The 14,465-nt window shown below is 39.2% G+C and overlaps 1 protein-coding gene across 1 annotated transcript in view; it reads right to left on the bottom strand.

Annotated features, from left to right (window-relative positions):
* Window positions 1-14,465, bottom strand: part of LOC126183725 (zinc transporter 2-like) — an 88,505-nt gene that overhangs the window by 17,050 nt on the left and 56,990 nt on the right. The window lies entirely within an intron of this gene.

Genomic DNA, 14,465 nt, shown 5'->3' with positions numbered 1-14,465 from the left:
TGGCCTCTGCTTTCTGTCTCCTCATCTCAGCTTTGTCTCTCAAAATATAACTTATTTTTCACAGACATAATCTATTTTTTGTGCATTTTGTATAAACTAATAATTTTTCCTTACAAAGGTACCTTCAATTAACATGTCTGCAAGAATTAACTTATGCTTCTTACTGAAGTAGTTGAACTGTAAACTTAACAACAGAAGCATTAGAGTGCCATTGTAGTTAACTTTTCTTTTTTGCTGAAAATGATTTATTCTGCTTCACTTTTTGATTCATCAATAATTGATAAATTAGTGTCATAAAAGTGAGATTTCATTGTTTTTCCGATGCCATTAGTAATCAAGGGTGTAGATCTCAACCACTTGTGATTTGGAATAATGAAACAGATGTAACAGTTTATAAATGGCACATGCTGACCTGTCTTGTGCTAGAGAGACTGTTACCTTCTAAATAATACAGATTTCCTTTATTTTATCTGTATTTCAATACTGCAGTTTAAAAAATTCCATTTAAGCCAATGAAGAGCCCAATAAAAAGTGTAAAATCTACTTCTTTGTCTTCTTCCTGGTCTTTATCCCATATCTTCATGGGGTGGGTTTGTTAATTTCTGGATTTTTTAATGTTACTGGTTGAAGGTGGCCCCTATACCAATGCTGTCGCCATACTGATCATACTTCCAACTCTATCATTAATGGTAAGTACATGCAATTTGGCAAGACACAACTCTTGTCATCTGAAGAGTTTTAATGATAACATACAGAGTAATTATTTGAGCCATTATCCACCTGCTTACAAAACGAGGTTACTTTATATTTCCTTGTAGAGCATTCAAGGTCTTTTAATGCAAGATGAAATATTTTATGAAGTATGAAAACTGCACAATTGTAATTGTTCCAGATTGAAGCTAGAACATTATATACCTAAACCATACAGGAGGTGGCAGAAGATGAAAAATAGTAATACTAAAAAGGAGGAGGAGGAGGACAAGCAAGATTCAAAAAGCTGTTTTGTACTACAATTCAAACAGGTTACATCGGATTTCTGCTGGTATTACTAAAATGTATATACTGGAGAGAAAACAGTGAAGATGACGCAACACAGCAAAATGCAAAGACATATTACATCAGAATGAAATATTCAGTTTTCATAAAATTATAAGAGGACAAAATGCCAGCCAGGAATTACCTTCAGAATGGGAAATTCAAAGCACTGCCCACAGACCAAAAAAGAAAGAAAGAAATTCTATTCTTGTTTTCACATCTGTTAGTTCCTTCTTCATAGAGAAAAAGTAGTATAGGCTGGACACCACTAGAAATAAGGGGCAACAACCACTCAGACTACAGGATGAGAGGGATCCACCTGATGTGAGAACAAGAGGACACAAATATGAAAGGGGAGGCATTTTTCATGAGAAATATTGTCAATGCTTATTAGCTATTATTCACACTTAGTCCTAAGGTATCAGTGACCTGGAGGCAGACCACTCTATTGTCACCATCCTCCCTGTGGACGAAGGCATTACTATTGTGGTACTAGATCATGAGAAGTATCGGGCAGAGGGGCTTCACCACCCTGCAGACAACTCGACATACAAAACTGTTCCCAATGACCCTGTGAAAACTGAGCTGCAGAAATTTTTTAAAATCCAAGATCTCTCACATGGACTCACAACTATTTCCACAAAACCACACACCCCTACATTCTCACTACTTCCCAAAATTCACAAAAGCTTTACATAAGACACACTAACAATTACCTGGAATCTCTCAGACCCTTTCCCATCCCTCTCCCACATGCAACCTTTCTCATCACTATTGATGCAACCTCATTCTACACAGACATCCCACATACACATGGCCTCTCAGCCTTAGAACAATGCCTCTCCTAACACCTAGCAGAAAGTCTTCCTAAAACTTCATTTATTGCCATCAAAACCAATTTCATTCTTGCCCACACCAACATTAAAGATGGTCAGGCCAACATACAAATCAGAGGACTATCATGGGAACCTGCATGGCCCAGTCCTATATCAATCTTTTCAATGGACCGCCAGAAGAGGCATTCCTAAGGATCAAGATCTGAGGCCCCTGGTTTGGTACATATTTATTGCCATCAAAACCAATTTCATTCTTGCCCACACCAACATTAAAGATGGTCAGGCCAACATACAAATCAGAGGACTATCATGGGAACCTGCATGGCCCAGTCCTATATCAATCTTTTCAATGGACCGCCAGAAGAGGCATTCCTAAGGATCAAGATCTGAGACCCCTGGTTTGGTACATATTTATCGATGGCATCTTTGTAGCCTTGACTTGTGGTGCAGAAGAACTCTTTTTTTCTCCACTCAAATCAATCAGGTCATTTTTCAAATCCAAAACCACCTTCCCTGATGCTGACCTCCATATAACTGAAGGACATATGCAAACATCAGTCCATACAAAGCCAACCAATAAGCATCAATACTGCCACACTAACAACTGCCACAAATCTAACATCACACCAAATGCTGCTTTCCCAATAGCCTCAGTATATGTGGCACATGGGTCTTCTACATCTCTGACTCCCTCAACACCTACACCAATAACCTCTCTCAGGCTTTCCTCTCCTGCATCTACCCCACAGATGTTAGCCACAAATAAATCTCCTCGGTCACTGCTCTCACGAATGAACTCAGAACACTTTCCTTATCACTGAGTGCCACTCAAGCCTTGAATGCCTCAATAAATTACATTGCCACAGTTATGAATTTCTCAAGTCAAGCCTTGAAATGAGATCATGTCTACCAGATACCCTCCCCACAATACCCACTGTCACCTTCCACTGTTCTCCTAACCTCTGCAACATCCTTACAAACAGTATGAAAACCCCACACTGCTATCCCTACCCCAAGGTTCCTAATCTTGCAATAACTCTCACTGTAAAATCTGCTCCATCCACCCAGCCACAACCGTTTACTCCAGCCACATCACTCATACACATTGCAACATCAGAGCAGAGTAACATGTGAAGCCAAACACTTCCACTTTCCTCCTAGTTCTTAATTGCACTAATCATTTCAATTCTCATTTTTATTCCTCTCAATCCATCGTTACTTTTCATTCTGTCTTCCTATCACCTCTGGACTGAAGCTAATACCGTGCTTACCAATGCACAATATTTGACCTCCTACTTTCTCTGACATCTCCCCTTCATCTTAGTCCCATCTTGTCCTTACAAGAGGTGGCATCATGTGACCTGTCCCTCCTTTTTAACCTTACTCATCATACCTCTGTTACCTCCACAAGAAAGGAACTTCGACTAGGATACTTTTTTGTATGTTGGTGTATGTCTAACAGCAGTACTTAATATTTTGCCTGTCTCCGTGTAATTTTATAAATTTCTCAAGTGTATTTTCCTTTCCACAACATTAGTTTTCAGATTACTTATTGCAAAGACTGTACCACAATACGCTTGTGGGTCACAATAAAAGTAAAACTGTCCTCAACCTGAAGATTGGTTTTGAACACCACAGTGCTTCTCAAATGGATGTTACACGTTTTTTCTGTCTTATGGAGGAAATTACTCAGTCACTTATGGGGGGGGGGGGGGGGGGGGGGGAGGAAACTTTAACTCCTCCCGAACAGGCCATGAAGGCCTGACCAGCCGCCGTGTCATCCTAAGCCCACAGGCGTCACTGGATGAGGATATGGAGGGGCATGTGGTCAGCACACCCCTCTCCCAGCCGTATGTCAGTTTCCGAGACTGGAGCTGCTACTTCTCAATTAAGTAGCTCCTCAGTTTGTCTCACAAGGGCTGAGTGCACCCCGCTTGCCAACAGTGCTAGGCAGACTGGATGGTCACCCATCCAAGTGCTATCCCAACCCGACAGCACTTAACTTCAGTGATCTGACGGGAACCGGTGTTACCACTGCAGCAAGGCCACTGGCCACTTATGGGGAAGCTACAGTTTAATGTCGACTTCAAAAAAATGCTACATCTTGATATTTTTCGCATATACCAATCACTGATAGTAGTGAAAGAAATGATAACTTAAAAAAATAAAAAAAATAAAAAAAATCTGTGGACTGACCAGGATTAAATCCTAACCATTGGATTTTTAGTATGACATCCACTCAGTCAAAGTGCCATATATGGACCACAAATACACACAATTTTATTATTTGCAATAGAGGCATGTACTACTTTCTTTAACGGTGTCAGCCTAAAGAGGGGAAATATTTTTAAAATTGTGTATAACAGCTGAAAATGATATGACTGGAGGTAATTAATAATTTTTGGAAACACTTTTTTAAGTTGTTGTACGTATAATGCACATGGTATCATTTTTTTGAATATCAATGAAAAAAACATGAAATGAATGAAATCATAGAAGTTTGTCAGTGTTTCACAGAATAAAACCAGACTTGTCACTAACAGAATTTACCGGTTCAGTTTCCCTGTATAATCAAAGAACACTATGAAAAAGCTTGATTAAGAAAGGTTACCATGTGGAATCCTGCACTGACAAAGTAACTTGTGCAGACTAATACTACATATAGTGAACATAACATTTTAAAGAGGACAATGGGTGCACTTGTGCCAATGCTATTTTATACTAAAAAACTGAAATAAAGAGCAACTTGTTGCCATATGCATATTTAGTTACAAAGTTACACCCATAAGGCTCCCGTTTGTTCTGAAAGCTGGAAGAAAGTTTCACCAATTAAAACTTTCTTCATAGTACAAGGTAGTTTAAAGGATAGTCTCTTGGCTGTTTCCATATAGACTACCTTGAATTAATGTGGCTCATAGAAGATCTGGTCTTGCACTTTATCTTCACCCCTTCGACCATTTGCTTCTCCATAGCCCACAGCAAGTATGTTAGGAGGTTGCAACAATAAGCAAGTGTTGCATATGGCTCAATTAAGATTAAGAGAGGACATAGTGGCATATCTTGGGTTTCATGAGAAATTTCAGGAGGCTCTTTCCTTCCAAGATTTATGGGCAGGGCTATCAGAGCATTATCAGAGGAAAAATATATTTAGATACCATTGGAAACAGCTGAACAGCATATCTCAAAGACAGCGAGAGCCATAGAAAACTTTGTAGGTAGGATTAGGAAACTGAATATCAACACTTAACTGGCAATGATAGCACTCATTAAGCCCTACTGCATGAAGCAAAACAAAAATAGCTACACATACTCCTGTGGGGCTTGCTGCTGGAGTTTCACGAAAGCTGCAAACAAATTCTTCTAAATCAGTGAATAAAGTTGTGGTGACTGCAATGGCTGTGTCAAAAACAGAGGCAGTGGGTGGACCTAAAGAGAAAATGTTAATATTTAACACTGAAGTTAAGAGTAAAGGACATCTCAGCTAAAGGGATAGTAGGAAGATGCAACCAATACAAACTAAAACTGGTGGGGAGAGAGAGGCAGTTATGTTGAATGTGTTTTTCACATCTATTTTAAGTACGGTTATAAGATTTTTGATTACATACAGTAATGTGACATAAGTGTGTTTGCAAAGCAAGAGTTCTCCAGAAATAAGGGATCAGTCACTGATGGTTGATTTAACTATAACAGTATGATGTAAAACCAAAAGCCCCAAACATGATTTTTTCCTGTGTTTAGTACTGTGTGTAATGTTTTTCTATGTTTTTCTATACAAGTCTTCTAATATTTAATGCTCTAATACAGCTGAATGTAAATGCCCACTGGCACACACTGACGCTGTTGCGTAGAACCACAGTAAGACAGCAGTACTAGGAATTTAAGTGTTGTATGAAACAGTGTCAACCACTGATTTTGTTGATCAATCTACATATTTTAAATAAGTGTGAAAACAGTATAAAATTGCAGCCCAGAACATAAGGTGTTCAAGTGTATATACATAACAGCTAATGTAGTCTCTTTTACAAGCATCCATTTAATAGCTTCTCAGGAACCGGAACATGTGATATAATATTATATCACACTTTCCACATTTGTTACTGAACATTGCACACAGCTAACAATTTCAGTGGTGCACTGATCACTACAAGTATTTTTGCAGCATTATGGCAAGCCATCAGGATGGGTGCCAAATCAGCATTGCAGCTACCAGTTCTGTATGAAGCCACTGCAAACAGCAGCAAAACAAACTATCACCAAGGCATTATTTATGAATTCCCAACCAGTAAACAGGGCATCAAGCTATTCAGCCACTCAATCTGTCCAGTCACCATCTGGCTATAAGCAGTGTAGTGTAGACAGCCAGCTGCCATCACATGAGCTCTCAGCTGGAGCCTGACATAACACTGTGTAAGGTGCCTCCATCCCATAGCCACTTCCCAAGCTGGGTCCTCATGTTTCCTGCAATTTCCAAAGAGCCACACTCCACATGGTCTGGGGAATGATAACAGATCACAGTTGCAGGATGTGGGTGCCTGTTTAAATCCAGCAATGTTCTACCCTGTTGTTAATATGAGAATTTGTGCAGTTGCTGGCATCTCACTGACTGGACAAAGACCACCACAACCATTGTTCAAAAGAAATACGCCTGGATAGTGCGATGCCATCCTGATCAAGAAAAGATGGCTTTGCACCCCTCCAGTAGCAGTCTTACAAACCTCACTGTTACACATACAACACACAATTATGACACATTTCTTTACTTGTCATGGAAATGAAAATATCAAGTTTAAATTAAGTGATTACAATACAGAAGAACGGAATACTATGCACACCTGACAAGAGCAATACATAAACATTTTGCTACTACTGCAATGTGGATACTTCTAAAATGTTATAGCATGTCCACATATTGTTGTTATTAAGTGGGTATACTGTTCCATTCCACTGTGTTTTAATACCTTCACGGAAACTCTACATTTGAACTTTGATGACAAATAAGGGAGGAACATATGACAACAAAGCAACTTCTATTTTGAGCACTACAGCTCTGCAAGCTTTTTGCCAAATAATATCTTATTTATGGCTTGTAAATCTGATGACCATAATTATTCCCTACTGCACTCATGTTCAGGAAAAAAACAGGACACCTCAAATGACTAGAGATAGGAGATTCATATTCATAGGACATGTACATTAGTATGGTCTGCAGAAATGATTAACATTTCACTCACCTCCATTCTGCATGTGTCCTGTTGCCTAGTAGGCACAGGGTCCACCACGGGCCCTCATAACTTGTAATATGCATGATGGCATTGATGTATATAAAGCATGAATGGCACCCTGTGGTATAGCCATCCATACTGCATTCACCTGGTTCCATAGTTCATCCGTGGTGGTTGGCACTGGGTCACAGCACAGCATCCATCGTTTCACCATATTCCACACATTTTTGACTGGCAACAAGTCTGATGATTCAGCAGGCCAGGGCAAATGGCTGATATCCTGTGACACCATGAAGGCACGTGTTCATGCATAACATGTGGTCGTGCCTTGTCATACTGAAAAATGGCACCTGGAGTACTGCGTAGAAACAGTATGGCTACTGGTCACAGGATGTCATTCACGTAGGGCACACCGGTCACAGTGCCCTGGACACATACCAACAGTGATTTGTGGTTGTACCCAATAGCACCCCACATCATAAGGCCATGAGTTGGCACTGTATGTCTGGCATCAATGCAATCCCTCTGATTCTGCTCCCCTTGTCTGTGGCAAAACAAAATGCGGTCATCATTTTCAAATAAACAGAATCTGGATTCGTCCAAAAACACTGTATGATGCCATTCTTGTCCCCAGTGACGTGGTTCCATCCACCATTGCTGTCTAGCACATTTCTGAACACTTGTCAATGGTACGTGGAGAAGTGGAGGACACGCACGTAATCCATGCCATAATAAACGGCTGTGGGTGGTCACCCCTGATAGTGTATGATGTGTTACACTGTTTCAATGTTGCATCAGAGCTGAGGAGGATGCAGATCTGTCTTGCAATGCTATTCAGATGAGGTGTTGATCTTCTTGCAGTGGGGTCTGGGTGCTGTGACCTGACCCCTCTTGTCATGTTCTATGACCTTCAGTGAACCATTCTGCGCACACAAGTTGCACTGCTGAAACACTTCATTCCACAAGAGCAGCAATTTCCCAGATGGATGCATCATATTCTCTCATGTCAATAATTTGTTCCCTTTCAAACTCACTGATTTGATGGTACGGTTCGTGTATATGTCTGCTCAAGTCACACTGATTCATTACCTTTGGTTTATAGCGACAAAGAGAGCCACAGTCACATTTTACTGGTAGGTGGTGCTGCACTGTGATATCGATGTTGACCTTGAACCCGCAGGTTGACATGGTTCAAATGTTAATCATTTCTGCAGAACATACTAATGTGCATGTCCTGTGAATATGAATGTTCTATCTCTAACCATTCAAGGTGTTCTGTTTTTCTTCCTGAACATTAGTATACATGGTACAACTTCTTCAGCAACCTGTGCCTCTGTTAGTCTTTAGATTTGTTAACTTTCAAACACTTTTGTACACAGATGCAGAATCTTACAGATACATTACCTTGACATATGCTAGAACAGACACATCTCTGTATTTCTAAATAATTTTTATTTTGTTTTATCTATTCAAGCTGGAGTACTTCCCTTGTTACTTTTTTGTAACGAAATTATTGTTTTGCAAATCATATGCACAAAACATGGACACACAATTTTCAATCTTCAGACAAGATTTATACCTTAATAACTAAAAATAATAATTGGATCCATTGTAATGATCTGTTTATAAAGTTAAGGAGTCTAACTGTGCCATGTGAAAACATCCAGCAATCTATTATAAACATTACTATAAAACATGCACCAATTCTAACCATGATCTTGGAGCACAAGACAGCTTTATTTTAATTCAACAAGGAAAAAATAAATGATAAACTCAAAACAACATTTTCTATCAGGGAATATAACTGTGCAACAAGATTACTTGGGTAACTAAAACAAACATATTTAAGATGATAGTAAAAGAGTATCTTTACAAAATACATTCTACATAAACAGAGTGATTATAATTAAAGTTCCACTTTAAAAAAACTGTAAAGAAAGAACCACTGCCCCAGAACATCATCAAATTTGAACAGGATATTTTCAAAGAAGGGTGAAACATTATGGAAAAAAAATTAACAAAAATTTTACCACTAGATGGCAGTGCAAGTGGCAGAAAGATGCGAGGTACATGGCTGTTCCTCTGTTTGCATCTGAGACATTTACCATGACTGTCTAAATGCAGGATCATGCACTGCCAGTAAAACTCTTTCACAAGAATGATGACTGTGTGCCAACAGCTCTGCAGAAGTTCTGGAAGCTTGAGGGAATGAAAAAAGGCGTATGTTCAATGTCTGCCAAGGGTTTGGAAAAAATGATTACAAAATTTGAAAAGACAGGTTCTTCTGAAGTGAAATGTAGCAGAGGGAAGAAAACAATTGATCCAATGCCAGTAGATGACATATCCACAGAATAGCAGGAGGGGTCGAGCAGTGATGCACAAATATCAACTGCGTGGGGAACTGCCCCAGCTTTGAACACATGTGTAAGCTCTGTGTATAAAATTCTATAGAACATCCTGCATTGTTATCCGTACAAAATTATCCATGTTCAGGAGTTGCTTCATACCGACCTGCCAGTAAGACTAGTGTTTGCTCCAGAATATCTTGCTCTCATGAAAGTGGACAATGAATGGCTATGTAACATTCTGTGAACAGACAAAACCCATTTCAATCTACAAGGGCATGTCAATACACAGAACTGCAGAATATGGGCAACATGAAATCCTGTTGCACATCAATTGTTACTGCTTCATTTTGCAAAGGTAACTGTGTGCTGCAGGTTGATGGGATCATTTATCATAGGGCAGAGAGACATCCATGCACCAACATCATTCCAGTCCTTCAACAGTATGGATGTATGGATAGGATCACTTTTTTGCAAGATGGCGCTCCTCCACACATTGCCAGGCAGTGAAGCAGCTGCCACAGAGGCATTTTGGGAATGATAGAATTATCGGCCAGCCAGCCTGGCCATCCAGATCATCTGATCTTAATCCGTGTGACTTCTAGCTGTTGGGTTATCTGAAAGATGCTGTGTTCAGTGCTCTGATTCCAAAAGCAGCTGAACTGAAGGTACACATTGTGCAACGTATTCTGAGCGAGACCCCCTGTGACACTCTAATCTGCTGCGGGACATTTGGTTTCCTGATTTCAATTTGTGACAGAAAGCTGTGGACACCATACTGAACAGGTCTTGCACCAGTCTGATGACAATTAGAAACTGATTTCATTGTTAATTTCCATGCAGTTTATAGCCCTGGAACAATTAAAAACTTATGTCATTGTTGCTTCTATGTGTTTTTGACCTCGGGGCAATTAAAAACTTGTTTTTCCCATCTGATGTGGTATGACCTTGGCATGGTGGGCAGGCTTACCTAACAGTGCCACAACTGTTGAATGCCAAACTTGTGCAACTAACATCTTGGCCATCTTATTGTGATCCATCTGTCATTTGTAGCCAAATCCATTCATGTTATGATGCTTACAGTGGCATCTAGTGTGAAAATTTTTGTCAATATCTTTTTTTTCCCTTCTTACAGCAATTTTGAAAGTGGAACTTTAATTATAATCACTCTGTATTCAAATTATTTAGATAACATACAATAGAGGTTGGTAAAAAAGTAACATAAATAAAATATTAATCACCTTGTCATTCTAAACTATATCTTCACAGCAAAACACATCATATAAAAAACTATATTATTTGTGATGTATAATAATGATCATCTTTCTGAACTGAACATTTCATTCATTGTGGAGGGATGGTGGCCCAATCAACCAGATAGAAAAATACGAAAGCTCGAAGGTCATAACCAAAAAAGCATGAGTATTGAGTACTGTCAGGACCATGAGATTAGCAGAGAGAGAGAGAGAGAGAGAGAGAGAGAGAGAGAGAGAGAGAGTGGGGGCACTGAGTAATTAGTGATCACGTGTGACTGAATAATGAAAAATTAATTTTGACATTCTCAGATAATTTGTTTGTAGCTACGTAAATGCAAAAAAGCCGACCTGTATGTAATTAAAAGCCTGTAAGTATGAATTAACTAGTTTTTCATTATGTTTTCACTTTATGTTAAGCAGATATATTATTACTGCAAAAATAATTCGCTGGTAAGTACACAATTACTATTTATACTTTTTACACTCTTGCAGACTGCATTGTTTTCTTTTTCTCTCACCTTCTGAGAAAGTGCATCTGCTATTTTGTTTTTCCTGTTACTCATCAAAATTCTTCTGCAACACCACTATCCAATTAAATATGTAGGAAGTTTCATAATACGCACATTTCTCTTGGCAGTATACTTGAATGGGGTTTCTTTTATGGTGACTGAACCACATATCTGCAACTACTTGCTGGTTCCTGGAGGAGCTTTATGTTAGCTGGTATTATTTCATTTCTCTTTGACAAATGATATTTTTTGATTCCTGCATATTAATCGATATGGGAAGTTCTAATTACTGTAGATTATAGCATATAACTTATTTCACATATACTACACAAGTCATTTCAGACTGGAAGACCCCCCAGTTATTGAACAATCTGTTAAAACCAGCCATGGTAAAACTGTTAAGCAGATGTGGTAAAATTTGTAATTGAATCCTACCACTCACCACACTGATCGTGGATGCATAGTTCTTGCTGGTTCATAAACAAGCTTTTATTTTTTCATGTCAGCTAGTCATGTCACCCTGCCTGGACTCTGTGGTAAGTGACAGCTTCCAGTTTATATCACAAAGTGGTCTGGAAGAACAGACATTGTGGTAAGATTATTTGAAAACACCTTGAAACAGCAGGAAACGTTTTATCCATACCTATGAGAACTGGACATTTTTATGTGAAAGAAGTCAGTAAGTCGAAAGAGTGAGAAAACATTCTAGTTCTTGATATGGGTAAATATCACCGAATTTCAGTAAATCAAGTTCATAATAGTTGGATTATCGCCATACATGCATTAATGGTTGTGAAGAAATGTATCCATACATTGGCTTCAGAAATACAATCTAATGTTCTCATGTGTTAGTTACCATTACAGTTGTAGCTATAGACATAAGAAAATGTATCTGCAATATTGCTTTCAATCAAGGGAAACAAAATTAAATCACTGATTTCAAGAAATTTCAAAATTCTGTGTAGCCCTCCCCACCTCCCTCTTTATCATTCTATTGCATATGTTGCACTTCATCTTAAATGTTAATGAAATCTTTCTTCTCAGTCATTGTTTGTATTACATCAAGAGTTCCTCATTATTGCCGTAAAACATATACCAGTGGCACAGCTAGCAGTCTCAACAGTATAAGCATTGAGTACAGAAGAGAGTACATAAGGAGACTAAAACAGCTTTTACCTCATCTTGCACATTTAATATTTGTATTAAGCAGGACAAGATACACCATGTGGCATGTAAGTCACAAGGTATTAGCACCATTTGTCCCCTACCTAGTCCACAAATCAATTAGATGGTGAGTATGAACAAATTATAATGACTGCCAGTACATGAGCCTGTACTATTTCAATCGTTACATGACAGGTTCATGGACCATATGCCGGGGTAGTAATATGTTCATGGATGGCACAGTCTCTGGAAACTACATATTGCACACTATTGGCTATTAAAATTGCAACATCAGAAAGGATAGAAAATAATGAAATTTTTTTACTGTACATACACAGTATAGTACGAAAAATACATGATTATACACTGACTGACAAAAAAAGTGAAGCACCCAAAAGACATGGTCGGGTGTCAATGTAACTCTGTACAACTACATACCCTTGGTGGCTATGTAAATGATTAGAGGCTATTGTCTGTGAGGGGTAGAACTGCCACCACTTCATTAGTTTATTCAGTTTAATTGTTGTTACCAGGCCTGGTAGGGTATATAAGGGGAATGAACAGCATCAGATGTTGACTGATCACTGTGAAGGACACAGAGGTGTCTTGTACTTGTTTGTGACTGTGTTATCAGCACCTAACAGAGTTTGAAAGGGGCCTCATTGTGAATCTCCTTTTGGCTGGCTGGTCGAATCAAGCAAGATCAAGATTTAATGGGTATTCAGATGTGAAAGTGACTCGATGTTGGACTGCATGGGAACATGAGGGAGCCATACTCGTCAAAAAGTTCTGGTCAATCACATCTGACCACCACAAGGAAGATGCCCTTCACTTTTGCACCTGCCATCCGAGAGCAACTAAAGGACTTCCAGCAACATTCTGTCATTCCACATCATTGGTTAGAGAGTAGCAGTGACCAGATTAGGGAATTATTGTCCTATGCACAGGCTGCCGTTAACACCACAACAAAATGGCTGTGTTTGGGATGGTGCCATGACTGGGAAGCATGGCCTACTGATGAACTGTGTCAAATTGTGTTCAGCAAAGAATCATGGTTCTGCACTACCTTGTATGACCACTGTCGGTGAGTATGCTGGTCACCTGAGGAGAGGTCCCATTCTTCCAATGTTTTGGAGAAGCACAATGGTGTTGTGGTGTAGGGAGCTATTGGTTATGACTTCAGGTCATGGCTGACAGCGACTGAGAGAACTCTGATAGCACAACAGTACAGCATGGGCATCCTGAGCCCTCATGTGGTGCTCACATGTAACACTATTGCAGTACCATTTTTCAAAAGGATAATGCTTGTAAACATATGACATGTCTCTTTGTCAAATGTTTGAGTGATGTTGAGGTACTCCTGTGGCCAGTATGAACCTGAGATCATCTCTGATAGAACGTGTGTGGCATCAGCTTGGATGCAAACTCTGCCCCATACCAGTGCCCCAGATATCAAGGACCAGTTACAACAGCTGCAGGCCAGCTTGCCTCAGGGAAGGATACAATGGCTTTATCAGGGTGTATATGCAGATGAGGAAAATAAATTCTTGGATTTTTCCAGATTTCCCAGTTAAAAATACACTTTCTTCCGGGTGAAAATACACTTTTCCCGTGTTAGGCGACTGTATACTTTTCCTCTGAACTGTAAAACTTATCAATCCATTGAATCGTTATGGTCTTATAAATGGGGGAAAAAACACGTTTTGGAAAGATCTGTTATGTGCAGCAACATGTACGCTGCACATTTTCATATTATGAAAGTATAAATTCTAATTCCACCACACACCACATGTTACTTTCCAAAGCATTGAAATCGAGATTGCCATTTGCTTTTGTAAGCCAGTCATAGTTCATGTCACTCGATCTCGCCAGCTGATTATGGCGGATATTCAGAGCATAGGACACGTGATGTAATCAGCCAATAGCAACATCACTATTAAGTAGCGAGACCACACAAATAGGAAATGTTAAGGGTTTAAATTAATATACATACTGTTGCTACAAGAAATGCAAAGCTTTCACACGTAATATTGGTCTCTAAGATTATTCGGCTGCAAATTTAAGCTTTCATGTATAATGTTGATCTTTTTTGAGCATT

The sequence above is a fragment of the Schistocerca cancellata genome, chromosome 4 (genome assembly GCF_023864275.1).
Source record: "Schistocerca cancellata isolate TAMUIC-IGC-003103 chromosome 4, iqSchCanc2.1, whole genome shotgun sequence".
Classification (NCBI taxonomy): domain Eukaryota; kingdom Metazoa; phylum Arthropoda; class Insecta; order Orthoptera; family Acrididae; genus Schistocerca; species Schistocerca cancellata.
Note: the sequence above shows the minus strand (reverse complement) of the source record. Positions and strands in the feature narration are given on the sequence as shown.